This window comes from Loxodonta africana, chromosome 5 (genome assembly GCF_030014295.1).
Source record: "Loxodonta africana isolate mLoxAfr1 chromosome 5, mLoxAfr1.hap2, whole genome shotgun sequence".
In the NCBI taxonomy this organism is placed as follows: Eukaryota; Metazoa; Chordata; class Mammalia; order Proboscidea; family Elephantidae; genus Loxodonta; species Loxodonta africana.
The window spans coordinates 15,267,496-15,283,010 of NC_087346.1; positions in this window are offsets into that span (position 1 = coordinate 15,267,496).

Consider the following 15,515-nt stretch of genomic DNA (forward strand, 5'->3'; position numbering starts at 1 on the left):
TTAAGCCCATTGTTGCAGCCCTTGTGTCAGTCAATCTCCTTGAGGGTCTTTCTCTTTTTCTCTGACCCTCTATTTTACCAAGCATGATGTCCTTTTTCTGGGAATGATCCCTCCTGATAACATGGCCAAAGTACGTGGGACATAATCTCACCATCCTTGCTTTTAAGGAGCATTCTGTTTGGACTTCTTTCAAGACAGATTTGTTCGTTCTTCTGGCAGTCCATGGTTTATTCAGTATTCTTTGCCAACACCATAATTCAAAGGCATCAATTCTTCTTCCGCCTTCCTTATTCATTGTCCAGCTTTTGCACGCATATGAGGAGATTGAAAACACCATGGCTTGGGTCAGGCGCACCTTAGTCTTCAAGCTGACATCTTTGCTTTTTAACACTTCAAAGAGGTCTTTTTCACCACCCAGGGACTCCTAAGTACCCAAAGAAATTAAGTATTAAACTAGAAGTGACTGAGATGTTTTGAAGTACCAATACCTTTACATTGCCTACCAGAAATAGGAGCTTGAGAGCTAAGTTGTTTTTGTTATAGAAAAACAAATTTACATTTCTACCCATATGAATAGTGCTATAAATTTTAAACCTGCTACACATGTCTCCCAAATCACACTCTTAAATATACTCTCAGTAAGTGAAATGGCAGAAGAAATAGCCAGCACAATTAAAATAGTTCTCTCTATGCATTGAGAGAAATATATATTGATTCACATAATTTAAATGCCTGTGTGGAGCCATCTCTGCATACTCTTTGTTCTTCCCTTACCACTGCTCTGATAACAATAAGCTCGAAGAACAAAACAACATAGGATATGCAATATACACCATGTATCCACTAATACACACTCCCATTAAAACTCACCAAAAGCACAGGACAAAAGAGCTTAGTGTCTTTTAACTCCATGGCTTTTAATGAAACGGAATCTTTTATCATTTAGGTTCTAGACAACATGTATAGTTTTTCTATAATCAATCATATTACATTCTCTCTTGTCTTCAAATATCAAGTAGAGCACAGAGAGGGGGGCACCAGTAAGCCCCTGAGAATAGATGTTCCATAATATTTCTGGATTGATAGACTAAAAGACTATGTCTATAAATGGATTTTTCAGCAGGAACTGGGGCATACTGCACATTCATAACTTTTATGTACTGATAGAGTATATGGAAATTTAGCTGGATACTATGACATTGAGCCCCTACCCAGTGCCGAGATCCAGGATTTCTAATTTAAACCACCCAGCATACCTGCAGTGTCATCTTCAAGGATAAAAGTCCCGGTTCCCTTGTAGGGAATGAGCGTTATCTTTTGCCACCCTCAGTCTAGTTCTCCACATACTGTTTTTACAGAGCCTCAGCTTTAAAGGCAAACAGCAAGGTGGGTTGGGCTTGGTGCTGGAAAGGTGGAAATAAATCTTTTTTGTTGAGAAAAGCTACTCAGAGTAGGACACTAAAACCATTTGTGCTGCCCAGGGCAGAGCTCCCTGAGACAGTTAGAAGGTGGGAACTGAGAACAAATCTATTACAGAAAAGCAATAAGCTTTGGAGAGCAGTGCCTCAGAGCTATCCCCAAGGAGGAAGGCGGCATTTCCTGGTGACCAGGACACGAGCCGCACAGCTACCCTGCTAAGGATTTGGTGTTGTTGCTACACCTTTGTCCAGCCTTGAAGGCCTGAGGAGAAAAAGCAAGCAGAGGTGAGCATGTTTGTGGAGATCCCGGTGCCCAGTGGACGTGTCCCTGTCCTCATGTGCTGGCAGGCTGGCAGGCTGCCCAGAAGGAGCCAGCCCAGCTGTTGGGACTGGTGACAGTCTGTTTAACCCAATGATCCAAAACCCACCCACTGCCGTCGAGTCGATTCTGACTCATAGCGACCCTATAGGACAGAGTAGAACTGCCCCATAGAGTTTCCAAGGAGCGCCTGGCAGATTTGAACTGCTGACCTCTTGGTTTGCAGCTGTAGCTCTTAACCACTAAGCCACCAGGGTTTCCAACCCAATGATACTGGGAGCAAAATCCCAGCTCTCCAGTCAGTGAGACATTTTCCTGGACCAGCCTCTCATGAGCATTCGGTTCAATGGTCATCGCAAATCAGGAAGGGCTAAAGGAATGGTGGCTTGATACTTCCATCTTACCAAGGAGAAAGTTAGTTTGGATATCTTATGATTAGAGAGGCAATAATACTAGCGGCTGGAGTCATACCAGTTGCCATTGAGTTGATTCCAATTCATGGGGACCCATGTGTGTCAGAGTAGAACTGTACTCCACAGAGTTTTTTGTGTTTTTTTAATATAATTTTTATTGTGCTTTAAGTGGAAGTTTACAAATCAAGTCAGTCTGTCACACAAAAACCCATATACACCTTGCTACACACTCCCAATTACTATGACAGCCCGCTCTCTCCCTCCACTCTCTCTTTTCGTATCCATTTCGCCAGCTTCTAACCCCCTCACACCCTCTCATGTCCCCTCCAGGCAGGAGATGCCAACATAGTCTCAAGCGTCCACCTGATCCAAAAAGCTCACTCCTCACCAGCATCCCTCTCCAACCCATTGTCCAGTCCAATCCATGTCTGATGAGTTGGCTTCGGGAATCTCCGCAGTGTTTTTGATGGCTGATTTTTCAAAAGTAGATAGCCAGGCCTTTCTTCTAAGGTGCCTCTGGGTGGAGTTGAACATTCAACCTCCAGTGTTTTTGTTAGCAGCCAAGTGCATTTTTTGCACCACCCAGGGACTTCGTTGTTGTTAGATGTCACCCAGTTAGTTCCAAATCATAGTGACTCTATGTACAACGGAACAAATCGCTGCCCAGTCCTATGCCATCCTCACAATGTTTGAGCCCATTGTTACAGCCACTGTGTCATTCCAGCTCATTGTGGGCCTTTCGCTTTTTTGCTGACCCTTTACTTTACCAGGTATGATGTCCTTGTCCAGGGACTGGTCCAAAAGGACATGAGACATTTGAATAACATGTCCAAAGTACGTGAGACAAATCTTCACCATCCTCGCTTCCAAAGAGCGCTCTGGCTGTACTTCTTCCAAGACAGATTTGTTCCTCTGGCAGTCCATGGTATATTCAGTACTCTTCCCTAACAAGATAATTCAAAGGCATCAATTTTTCTCCATTCTTCCTTATTTGTTGTCCAGCTTTCACATTTATATGAGGTGATTGAAAATACCATGGCTTGGATCAGGCACACCTTAATCCTCAAAGTGACATCTTTGTTTTTTGTTTTCGTAACGCTTTAAAGACAAGTGGTGGACCCAGGGACTAGTTACCAACTAAGGATTCCTAAATCATATATATTATAACATTCTAGAGATGAAAGAGGCTTTGGAGATCATCTAGTTTTAGGAAAGAATCAGGAGCCCAGAAGCTAAGAGCTAGTTCACGGCAAAGCTAAGGCAAAAATACAAATTTCCTGACTGCTAATCCAGGGCTCTTTCCTTTATACAGCTTTTTGTGAACATCTAAGACATCTGTCCCTTGGTCATTCTCCTGTGTTTACATCCCCTTTCGCCTAAGCACCTGAGAGGGGTGTTTCTGAGGATAAATACCTGGACAGCATTTGCCAAGTTTTTTTAGAAAGTTTTTATTTATTGCCTACATCCTTTCTATCATTTTGTGACATTTTTCTAAATATATTTATGTTTCTAATTACAAAGTAAAAAATAATAATTCAAAATATACATCAATAAAATATAGAAATTCCCCTCATTCCTAACCTCTAGAGATAGCCACTCTAAAGATCTGATGTATATACTTCTAGATGTTTTTATATATATATAACGTGATATGATACATGAATTAATAATTTTATCTAGCAGGATAAGAAAGCTCAAGCACGTTCTCAGGCTTTTGTTACTTTAAAAGATGCATTTTTAGTGGCTGCGGGTGAACTATATTTCTGAATTTAGAATTTCTAAACGGTAAGATTTCTTACCCGGGGAATGGTTAGCCAGGCCTTTGTCCATAAAGTTTGTGGCAATCCTGGTCCCCAGTGGACATGTCACGTGCTGGCAGGCTGGCAGGCTGCCCGAAAGGAGCTAGCCCAGCTTTTGGGACTGGTGACAGTCTGTTTAACCCAGTGATCCTCTTCACCACCACGCCATAGCACCCTCACCCCTCACTAAAAAAAAAAAAACAAAAAAAACATCAACATTGAGCCGATCCTGACTTATGGCAACCCCATGTGTTACAGAGTAGAACTTCTCCCAAGGGTTTTCTTGGCTGCAGTCTTTTCTTTTTTCAACTGCTGAATTTATTTATTCATTTTATTGTGCTCTAGGTGAAAGTTTACAGAGCAAATTAGTTTCTCATTAAACAATACACAAACTGCTTTGTGACATTGATTGCCAACCCTGTAATGTGTCAACACTCTCCTCTTCTCGACCTCGGGTTCTCCATTTCCATTCATCCAGTTTTCCTATCCCTTCCCGCCTTCTCGTCTTTGCTTTTGGGCTGGCATCCCATTTAGTCTCATATACATGGTTGAACTACATGTTATTCTTTATTTTATAGACTTGTCTAATCTTTGGCTAGTGGTGCTGCGGTAAAGGGCTCAGCTGCTAACCAAAAGTTTGGCAGTTTGAATCCACCAGCCACTCCTTGGAAACGCTATGCGACAGTTCTACCCTGTCCTATAGGGTCACTGAGTCAGAATCAACTCAACAGCAATGGGCTTGTTTTTTTTTTTTTTAAATCTTTGGCTGAAGGAGTGATTTCGGTACTGAATTAAAAGAGTGCCCAGGGCCGTGCTCTCAGAGTTCCCCAATTCCTATCAGACCAGTAAGTCTGGCCTTTTTTTGTGAGTCTGAATTTTGTTCTACATTTTTCTACAGCTCTCTCTGGGACCCTCTGTTGTGATCCCTGTCAGAGCACTCAGGGGTGGTAGCTGGGCACCACCTAGTTGTGCTGGACTCAGACTGGTAGAGGCTGTGGTAGTTGTGGCCCATTAGTCCTTTGGATTGATCTTTCCTTTGCGTCTCTGGTTTTTTTCATTCTGCTTTGCTCCAGACAGGGCGGGACCAGTAGATGTATCTTAGATGGCCACTCGCAAGCTTTGAACACCACAGATTCCACTCATTGAAGTAGGATGTCCCCACAGCCCACAGCCCAGTAATTTGATCTCCCAGGGAGTTTGGATGTGTCTATGAAGCTTCAATGACTTTGCCTTGGTCAAGTTGTGCTGACTTCCCTACTATTGTGTACCACCTTACCCTTCACCAAAGTTACCACTTATCTATTGTCTAGTTAGTGTTTTTCCCTCCCCACCTTTTCCCTCCTATAGGACAGGGAAGAACTGATCCATAGAATTTCCAAGGAGTATCTGGTGGATTCAAACTGCTGACCTTTTGGTTAGCAGCCATAGCACTTAACCACTACTCTACCAAGGTTTCCTCCTCCTCCCTAGTAACCATCCAAGATTGTTTCTTTCTGTGTGTAAACCTTTTCATGAGTTTTTATAAGAGAGGTCTCACACAGTATTTGTCCTTTTGTAATTGTATTATTTCACTCAGCATAGTGCCCTTCAGATTCATTCACATTGTGAGTTATTTCACAGATTCATCATTGTTCTTTATCATTGCGTAGCATTCCATTGTGTGTATGTACTGTAGTTTGTTTATTCTTTCATCTGTTGCTGGAAACTTGGGTTATTTCTATCTTTTTTGCTATTTGTGAATGATGCTGCAATAAACATGGGTGTGCATATGTCTATTAGTGTGATGGATCTTATTTCTCTAGGATATATTCCTAGAAGTGGGATTGCTGAATCATATGGTGTTTCTATTTCCAGCTTTTTAAGGAGGTGCCATATCTTTCCAAAATGATTGTACCATTTTGCTTTCCTACCAGCAGTGCATAAGAACTCTAATCTCCCCCACAGCCTCTCCAGCATTTGTTACTTTCTGTTTTTTTGATCCCTTCCAGTAATATTGGGGTGAGATGGTATCTCACTGTAGTTTTGATTTGCATTTCTCTTGGGTTGGGTTGTTTTATGGCTAGCGACTGTGAGCATTTCCCCATGTGTTTGTTAGCTGCCTGAATGTTTTCTTTGGTAAAGGGTCTGTTCATATCCTTTGCCCATTTTTTATTTGGATTATCGTTTTGTTGTAGAGGTGTTGGATTTTGCTATGGATTTTTAGAGATTAGACATTTGTCAGATATGTCATAGCGAAAAATTTTTTACCTGTCTGTGGGTTCTCTTTTTACTCTTTTAGTGAAGTCTTTTGATGAGCATAAGTGTTTGATTTTTAGAAGATTCCAGTTATCTAGCTTATCTTCTGGTGTTTATGTATTGTTAGCTATGGTTTGTATCCTATTAATGTCATATATTAGGGCCCTTAGCATTGACTCTATTTTCTTCCACGATCTTTAAAATTCTTTGTTTTATACTTAAGTCTTTGATTCATTTTTAATTAGTTTTTGTATGGTGTGAAATATGGGTCCTGTTTCATTTTTTTACAGATGGACCATTCAGTTTTGCCAGCACTATTTGTTAAAAAGACCGTCTTTTCCCCAGTTAACGAACTTTAGGCCTTTGTCAAAGATGAGGTGACTGTAGGTGGATGGATTTACATCTGGGTTCTCAATTTTGTTCCATTTGTCAATGCATCTGTCTTTGTAACAGTACCAGGCTGTTTTGACTACCATGGCTGTATAGTAGGTTCTGAGGTCAGGCAGTGTGGAGGCCTTCTACTTTGCTCTTCTTCTTCAATAATTCTTTACTCATCTGGGGCCTCTTTTCTTTCCATATAAAGTTAACACTTGATTTTTCCATCTCCTTAAAGAATGCAGTTGGTATTTAGATAGGGATTGCATTGTATTTGTAAATTTCTTTAGGTAGAATTGACATTTTCACAATGTTGAGCCTACCTATCCATGAGCATAGTGTATTTTTCCATTTATTTCGGTCTCTTGGTTTCTTGTGGTAGTGTTCTGTAGTTTTCTTTGTATAGAAATTTTATGATTTATTCCTAAGTATTGTATTTTTTTAGGGGCGATTATAAATGGTGTTGCTTTCCTGATTTCCTTTTCGTAGTTCTCTTTATTGGTGTGTAGGAATCCAACTGATCTTTGTATGTTAATCTTGTATCCCGCGACTCTGCTGAATCTATTAGCTCCAGTAGTTTTCTTGTGGAGTTTTTAGGGTTCTCTATCTGTAGTATATCAGCTGCAAATAGGGACAGTTTTTTGCTTCCTTGCCAATTTTATTGCCCTTACCAATTTGAAGTCTTTTTCTTGCGTTATTGCTCTAGCTAGGCCTTCCAGCACAATGTTAAATAAGAGGGATGATAAACGGCATCCTTGTGTTGTTCCCATTCTCAGGGGGAAGTTTTCAACCTCTCTACACTGAGAATGATGTTGGCTGTTGGTTTTGTATAGATGCCCTTTATTTGGCTGCAATCTTTACGGGTGCAGATCACCAGACATTTCTTCCTTGGTGCCACTGGGTACATTCAAACCAGCAACCTTTTGGTTAGTCAAGTGCAAATCGTCTGTGCTATCCTCATTACTCCACTGTTAATTTGTGTTTTGTTTTTTCAGGCCCAGAGATGGAAATTTAAGCTGAATCCCCTAAAGGAGTGTTGATCAAGGGTGTGTGCTTGGAAAGTAAGAAGCTAGATGGCCTCAACCATCAGAAGAGCTGGTTTCCACAAGACAGCAGGATGGGGCATATAGGTTTTCTGAGTGGCAGGGGTAAATACACACACCTAGAACCCAAGAGAAGGAGCCCTAGTGGAGCAGTGGTTAAAGTGTGCAGCTGAAAACCAAAAGATCAGCAGTGCGAACCCTTCAGCTGCTCTGCAGGACAAAGGTGTGGCAGTCTGCTTCCGTAAAGATATGTAGCCTTGGAAACCCTATAGGGTAGTTCTAGTCTGTCCTATAGGGTTGCCATGAATCAGAACCAACTCGACAGCAGTGGGTTTGGTTAGAGCACAGGATCTGGTTGGAACCCCATGGAGATAATTGTGTGTGTGCTCAGGCAGGCCAGGAATGAAGCACCCCCGGTCAGAGGGTCTCATTAAAGATATCAGTGCCTGTACCATTACTGAATGTTTTGATCAAAAATTCTATAGAGGAATACTAATCAAGAGGAGGGAAAATATGGAACAGACTCCTAAATTCTTGTTGAATTTAGACTGTTTGTAGCCACAGAGGCTAGATGTACCCCTGAAACTATTTCCCTGAGATAATCTTTAAACTTTAAACCAAAAATTTAGAAGTTATAAAAGAAAAAAAAATTGACATACTTAATATATAAAAATAGAAAAGTTTTGGCACAGAAAAAGATACTATTGATAAAGTTAAAATGCAAATATAGATTAGAGAAAAATTTCCATGGATATGTCATATGCCAAAAACCAAGCCCGTTGCCCTTGAGTTGATTCCTACTCATAGTAATCCTACAGGACAGAGTAGAACTACCCCATACAGTTTCCAAGGAATTGTAAGAAAAAGACTAAAAACCTAACAGAAAAAATGGAAAAGACTATAAATTCACAAATGAATAAACACAGTGACCAATAAATGTTTGAAAATATGCTTAACTCTAGAAATCTGGGAAATAAAAACTATGGATGAGATACAATTTCATACCACAAGATTGATAAAGATTAAAAAGCACTAGTAAATTACAGGGCCATGGGAACTCCAATACATTATAGGAGTGTAAATTGGTACAAATTTCACAATACCATGTAAAGATGAAGATAAGTATACCATCTAGCCCACCAACTCCAATGCAAAGAGGCTCTCAAGGAGACAAGTACAAGAAGGATTAATGAAGCAAAGTTTATAACGAATGATTGGAAACAGCATGAATGGTGTTGTATTATTTTATTTTGTTGTGCTTTAGGTAAAAGTTTACAGCCCAAATTAGTTTCTCATCCAAAAATTTATACACAAATAGTTTTGTGACACTGGTTGCGATTCTCACAATGTGCCAGCAATTGATATTGTGTTTTATAAGTAAAATCAGGTAAACAAACTGTGGTGAATTCATATATCTGTCAAAAAGAAAGAATTGGTTTTACATGTGTCACATGGATAAGTCTTAAAAAAAAATGTTGAATAAAAAACAAATTACAGAAGGATACCTACAGGATGTTCCTAGTTTAAAGTTACATATGAAGATGTATGTACACACATATATATACATGTAAATGCATGTATAAATATATATGTATATATGCAGACATATACATACATGTGTATGTGTGTGGGTGCATATATAACTGTATATGTATATAAATTTGGATGGGAACAATATACAGCTGATTTAAGATAGTGGTTATCTTTGGTTAGGAAGGGAAAGAAATAGAATAGTAGAGGAATAAAGAGTTTTTAACTATAATCCTATCTGATTTCTTTTTTAAAAATCTGAAGTGAATATGGCAAAGTGTTAACAATTGTTAAAAAAATAAAGTTGGGTAATTTTGTAGTTTCGAATTATTCTGTTCTTTTCTGTATGTTTGAAATATTGGAAGAAATAAAAGATTCACTATGTAAGCTCCCATGAACAATGACGTCTGTTGCAGCACTGTTTATAGAAGGGGCCCAACACCAGTGCCTATCGATAGCAGAGAGCTGAGGAAACCGTGATACACCCTTACCATGGACTCTACTGGTCCACAGCTTGCAATAGGCAGAATCGGGCTTTTGTTTAATTTAATATTAAGGAGAATATGACACGAATTTAATATCTCACATTGCTGAATTAATGAAAAATGGCATCATACGATACATAGTGTTCTGAGACTGGCTGTGTAATATTTCATCATACAGAAGCAGGTGACATCATAGGTGAGTGTTTGCCCACTTGCCTCATCCTGTTTATTAATGATACATTTTCTTCCCATTGCCTCTTCTATGTCTTTGAAGTTTTGACTCAGGGAATCATTTACCAACCTCCAATTCCTCTGCGGTTATGGCCGGAATCTCTGGGTCATGTTATTTTGCAGAAGAATAAATTATCATGCAAGGGTCTTTTGGTTTGATGTCTAATTAAACTGAAAGGCCCTTAATAACTAACTCTCTCATTAATTTAAGGGAGGCAACATCAGAAAGCAACCCTGGGATCTCAGCTTTCTTCTCTTCTGTCATCAAGGGAAGTGTCACTCTGCCACCTTGTACCTCCATGTCCCCAGCACCTTTTTTCCAGAACTCACATGACCAGCTCTCAATGACTCCTGCACTTTTAGGGTCATGCCAGGCAGTAGATTAAGTTACAGACATTCTCAAAGCATCTCTGCTGTCTATCCAGGGGACTGGAGAAAACGTAAATAATGGGTGCAGGACAATCCTAACAATGCCAACAGCAGAGAAACAGCTAATAGGGGCCCAATGTCTCTAGGCCCCCTGTGCTGTCTCCATGAACTCAGTTCTGTATAAATACTCCTCCTGAAGTCTTGCTCTATCACAGAGGTTATGCCATTATTTGAAAGATTCAATAGCATTCGTACAGTGCCTTAAAGACATCCTGCTCCCTCTAAACTCTGCTTTGTCTGGTATTTTGAGAGCCACCTCTACACTTTGGATGTGTAGTCTACCGATGTTCAACAGCTGTGAAAGGACCTCTCATCTACCACACCACCACCTTCCAAAGCCCTTGTCCAGAAATAAAATCTCATTTCTTAGGAGAAAAATGAAAAGATTTATTTTTTTCTTCTAGTATTGAGAGTTTCTTCCTACAACAGCAGATCGCATCAAAATCTCACAAAGGGGCATAGAGACAAAGGGAAATGATCAGAAGCCTCCTGGTGAAAGCAGGTCACATCATCCTCCCTCCCTCCCTCCTCTTTCCCCGCAACACCTCCACAGGGGAAGTGCCTTCGGAAAGGACACTTGCGGGACTACACACACAGCCTTCTCTGACAAGGGAAACAGGAGTCAAATTGGCCAAGTCAAATTGATAGCTGCCCTCGCACACCGACCATTTGCAAACTGTCCCCACTTGAGGGTTTGAAAGCATCTTTTGGTCAATTGAGGACAAAGGAAATGCCCTTTTCTGTGTTGGAAGAAAACAAGTTAACTACTTCAATTGCTTCCCCTGCAGTGGCTAGCTGATCTGCCACCTTCTTCACCCATAATGATCTGGGAGCTAGGGCATTCTGACTGTGATGCTGCCATATCCAGGCAGTGGAGAGCTGGTGTCACACTGGGCGAAGCTGGGGGCCATGGGTTTTGCAGAGGGATCTGAAAACACAGAACCCACCTCCCTGAAACGGAATACAATTAATTGTCAAATGTGGCTTATTAAAGAAGAGTTTTAGTTGTAGATTATATCTAATGCATCATATGAATGCCCACCCAAATATAATAACCCCCCAAATGCAATACACTTACTGTTCTGTAAGACGTACTTTTAACCCTCACCTGTCTCTTTCTGCCCTGTAGTAATTCTGGCCTTTACAGAGCCCTGCAGTTCAAGACCATACATTCTCCTCATTGGGATTCACTTGGAATGGCCCGGTAAGCTCTCTGGTGAGGAAGCACTACCTATTTTTCTCATACTTTTAGAGAAGTCTCCTAAACGGTAATAGTGAAGAGTCTGGTGTGGGGTTGAGGAGTGTTGTCCCCAAAGAAAGAGAAAAGGAAACTTGTATTTAGGCACTTCCATGTCCCTTTAAAATGCTACCAGCTATCTTTTTTTTAATCAAGAAGAGGGGTGTGACAGAAGCTGAGACTTCTCTGTGTACTGGGTTTTGGCTTCAGGAGCAGCTCATGGCCTGGGAAACAAGAGCCCTGAGGCACCAGGCTGTTTCATTTATAAACTCTCTTATGAGACAGCAGTGCTTTCCGATATACTTGGGTTTTTACAGCCTAACAGATTGTATTAGGAAGATGTGAAAACTGAAAGGTTAGGGGCTGGAGATGGAGAGGAGGTCAAGATCCCCTAGAGGCCATTCTTACCAGTGCTATGGGGATTTTATCTGCACATTGCCCCTTCTCCCCTACAGCCTTCCGGGGCTACCTCTGTTTCTTATATTCTTTGTGCTTTACCAAACAAAAAAGGAAACAGCTGCCTTGGAGTCCACTCCGACTCATGGCAACCCCACCCCATGTGTGTCAGAGTAGGACTGTGCTCCCTATGGCTTTCAGTGGCTGATTTTTTTAGAAGTAGATCAGCAGGCCTTCCTTCTGAGGTGCCTCTGGATGGACTCGAACCTCCAATCTTTTGGTTAGCAGCCAAGTGCATTAACTGTTTGCAGTACCCAGGGGCTTCCATGCTTTACCACTAGTCGTAATAATCGAGCAGGAATTTAGCCATTTTGCTAAGCTTGACATAATTAACTCCCAACTCAACTGTCCAGGCTGATATGAGTATGTGATTTTCTTTATTCCACACTTTTTGTGGAGTGAAGGGGAAAGGATTCCCTCTAGAAAGTGAGTGGACTATTACCATCAGTGCCCTTGTTCATTAGAGGTAAGTAGAAACTGGACTTCCAATAATTAATAAATGTATTTAAGCAGCTTATTCTGATCTTGAATAACAGAAGTTTACTGCATGCTCTTGAACTTTTTCTTCCCAATTCCTGGAATTTATTTAAAATTTGTAAGAAAATCCCATACTATGATGCATTCTGCTAGAGTGCTTTAGTGCTGAAGATATTCAGGAGTACTTTGAAGAATTAAACTAAGCCAGCACACTCCATTCCCTTATGCTTAGAATTCTTGATTCGGGTGGTGGTGGTGGGAGCACGTGTGGGGCCCTGGGGAATGCCTACTGCCCCCTGCTGATAAAGATAGGTCAATATTTCTGATGACTTGCATACCCCTAAAGGATTGCATTGCAGCCACGGTCTCAGCTCACAGTGCTTAACCTGAAATATTTAGTTTTCTTTCTCCTTTCCTTTTTTTCCTTCCTTCCCTTCTTTTTTTCCTTCTTTCCTTCCTTCCTCCTTCCTTCCTTCCACTCTTCCTTCTTCTCTGTCTCTCTCTTCCTCTTCTTCTTCTTTCTTTTTTAGTAAGATTGAGCACTAAAAAATCTACTCTTGGTTTTTCTTGAATTATATTTCCACTCCTCAGTTTTATTTCCAATCAGATCACTTGTTATGTCATTTTAAATTTGAGTATTCTGCACCAAACAACTGTTGCCCTGACTTACGTACCAAAGTGCTCTTACTTGTGATGATAAATACATGTATAAAACTTTTCTTAAAGCCTTCCTTTGAGACTGTATCTTGAAAGTAATTGGATGAAAGGCAATTATGGCTATATCGAGTGCTAAACCTGGAGTCATAAGCTGTTGGTTCAAGACTCAGCTTAGAAACTTATTTAGCTGTAAGACTCAGGTAAGTCACCTAATCTCTTAGACTTCATTTATAAAAGTGTAATGATAATAACACGTAACACACGGGGTTGTTATGAGGATTAAGTGAGGTTATTTCAAAGAAAGTGTTTCTCAAAGAGCTGTATACATTTGTGAGGCATTACAACTACAGGAGTCGGTAACTATGGAGGCACCCATTAAACTATTATCGGACAGTATTTGGAGTCAAGTACCCTAGAGTATAGTAAGAATTAAACTTTAAACTTCAGACATTCATCACTAAAATTAGCATTATTACCACTGTTTAATATTTAATCCTTACTATTTTTTTTTTTATTCTCTAGGGGACTAGACTCTGTGGAGAATGTAGATTTAGATATACACCAACTACTTGAATGCCCAACTAGAGTGCATACATAATAAAAACATCTCATAGATGTAACAGAAGAGCACCCCAAGAGGCCTTCTTAAGATGCACTTTCTTCAATAACATGGTTATCAGTTTTACATTGGTCAAGTGGGAAGCCTTTCAGCAAATCTCATTCCTCTGGGAGTAAAGAAAACACATTAGGCTGAAGGTTCTGTTTGTGGGTTGTGTTTTTTACCAGGTTTTTCTGCTATAAAGGGTACACTATTGACAAGACAAACCCAACCAATGAGTTGGAATCCATGAAAATTCACCAAATTTGTCTGACTGCTGTTGCCCAACAATTTTTTAACTCTTTTTAATGAATGGTTTATAATATTTATTTTGGATTTACCTCTTAGAATCCTTAGTCTTTACTTTTGAGCTTTGCACAAAGAATGTGCCCAAAGAATATTCCAAAGAGTATTTGGAATTTTAAAAGAGCCCCAAAGAGTCAAACTCAAGATATTAGTTTTTGATATTTGTTCTTTTGTTGGGGTGGAGGGATTGTCATATCTTATTTCATTCTTATTCTATTCCCTGCAGGTTTTTTTTTTCTCATCTCATACCAAAAACAAAACCAAACCCCTTGCCGTTGAGTCGATTCTGACTCATAGCAACCCTATAGGATACAGTAGAACTGCCCCTTAGGGTTTCCAAGGAGTAGCTGGTGGATTCAAACTGCTGACCTTTTGCTTAGCGCCACGCTCTTAACCACGGTACCAGCAGGGCTTCACCTCTCACACAGAGCATGCTTAATTTAGTTAACTGATTTGGTTGCAAGGCAAACATTGCAGAGAACTAACAGACAGAGTCACAATCAGAGAAGCCAGAAAAAGGTATTTCAAGGATGCTCTGAAACAGTTTCATACTATGGTTTCTGAACTTCTGAGGAAAAAAAAAAAAAACAGTGGTGGGAAAACCAGTTTAGTGCATAGCTATAAGAAACGTGGCTCCATTCCAGTTGCTGTTGAGTCAGTTCCGCATCATGGTGACTCCATGTGTGTCAGAATAGAACTGTGCTCTCTAGTTTCCAAGGTTGATTTTTCAGAAGCAGATCACCTTCCCTTTCCTCCGAGGCACCTCTCGGTGGGCTCAAATCTCCAAACTTTCAGCAGCTGAGCGCATTAGCTATTTGTACCACCCAGGGACTCCATAAGAAATAGGGCAGTTTCTTTTTTTTTTTTTTAATTGTACTTTAAATGGAGGTTTACAGAACAAACTAGCTTCTCATTAAACAATTAGCACACATCTTGTTTGTGACATTGGTTACTAATCCCATGACATGTCAACAATTTCCCCTTCTGGACTTTGGGTTCCTCATTACCAGGTTTTCTGTCACCTCCTGCCTTTTGGTCCTTGCCCTGGGCTGGTATGCCCCTTTAGTCTTGTTCTGTTTTATGGGCCTGTCTACTGTTTGGCTGAAGGGTGAATCTAAGGAGTGACTTCATTACTGAGCTAAAAGGGTGTCTGGGGGGCCATACTTTGGGGTTTCTCTAGTCTCTGTCAGACCAGTAAGTCTGGTTTTTTTTTCTTTTTTTTTCCTGAGGTAGAATTTTGTTCTACATTTTCCTCCAGCTCTGTCTAGAACCCTCTATTGTGATCCCTGTTAGAGCAGCTGGTGGTGGTAGCTGGGCACCATCTTGTTGTGCTGGACTCAGTCTGGTGGAGGCTGTGGTACTTGTAGTTCATTAGTCCTTTGGACTAATCTTTCCCTTGTATCTTTGGTTTTCTTCATTCTTCTTTACTCAAGACAGGGTGAGACCAGTGTAGTATCTTAGATGGTTGCTCACAGCTTTTAAGACACCAGACGCTATTCAACAAAGT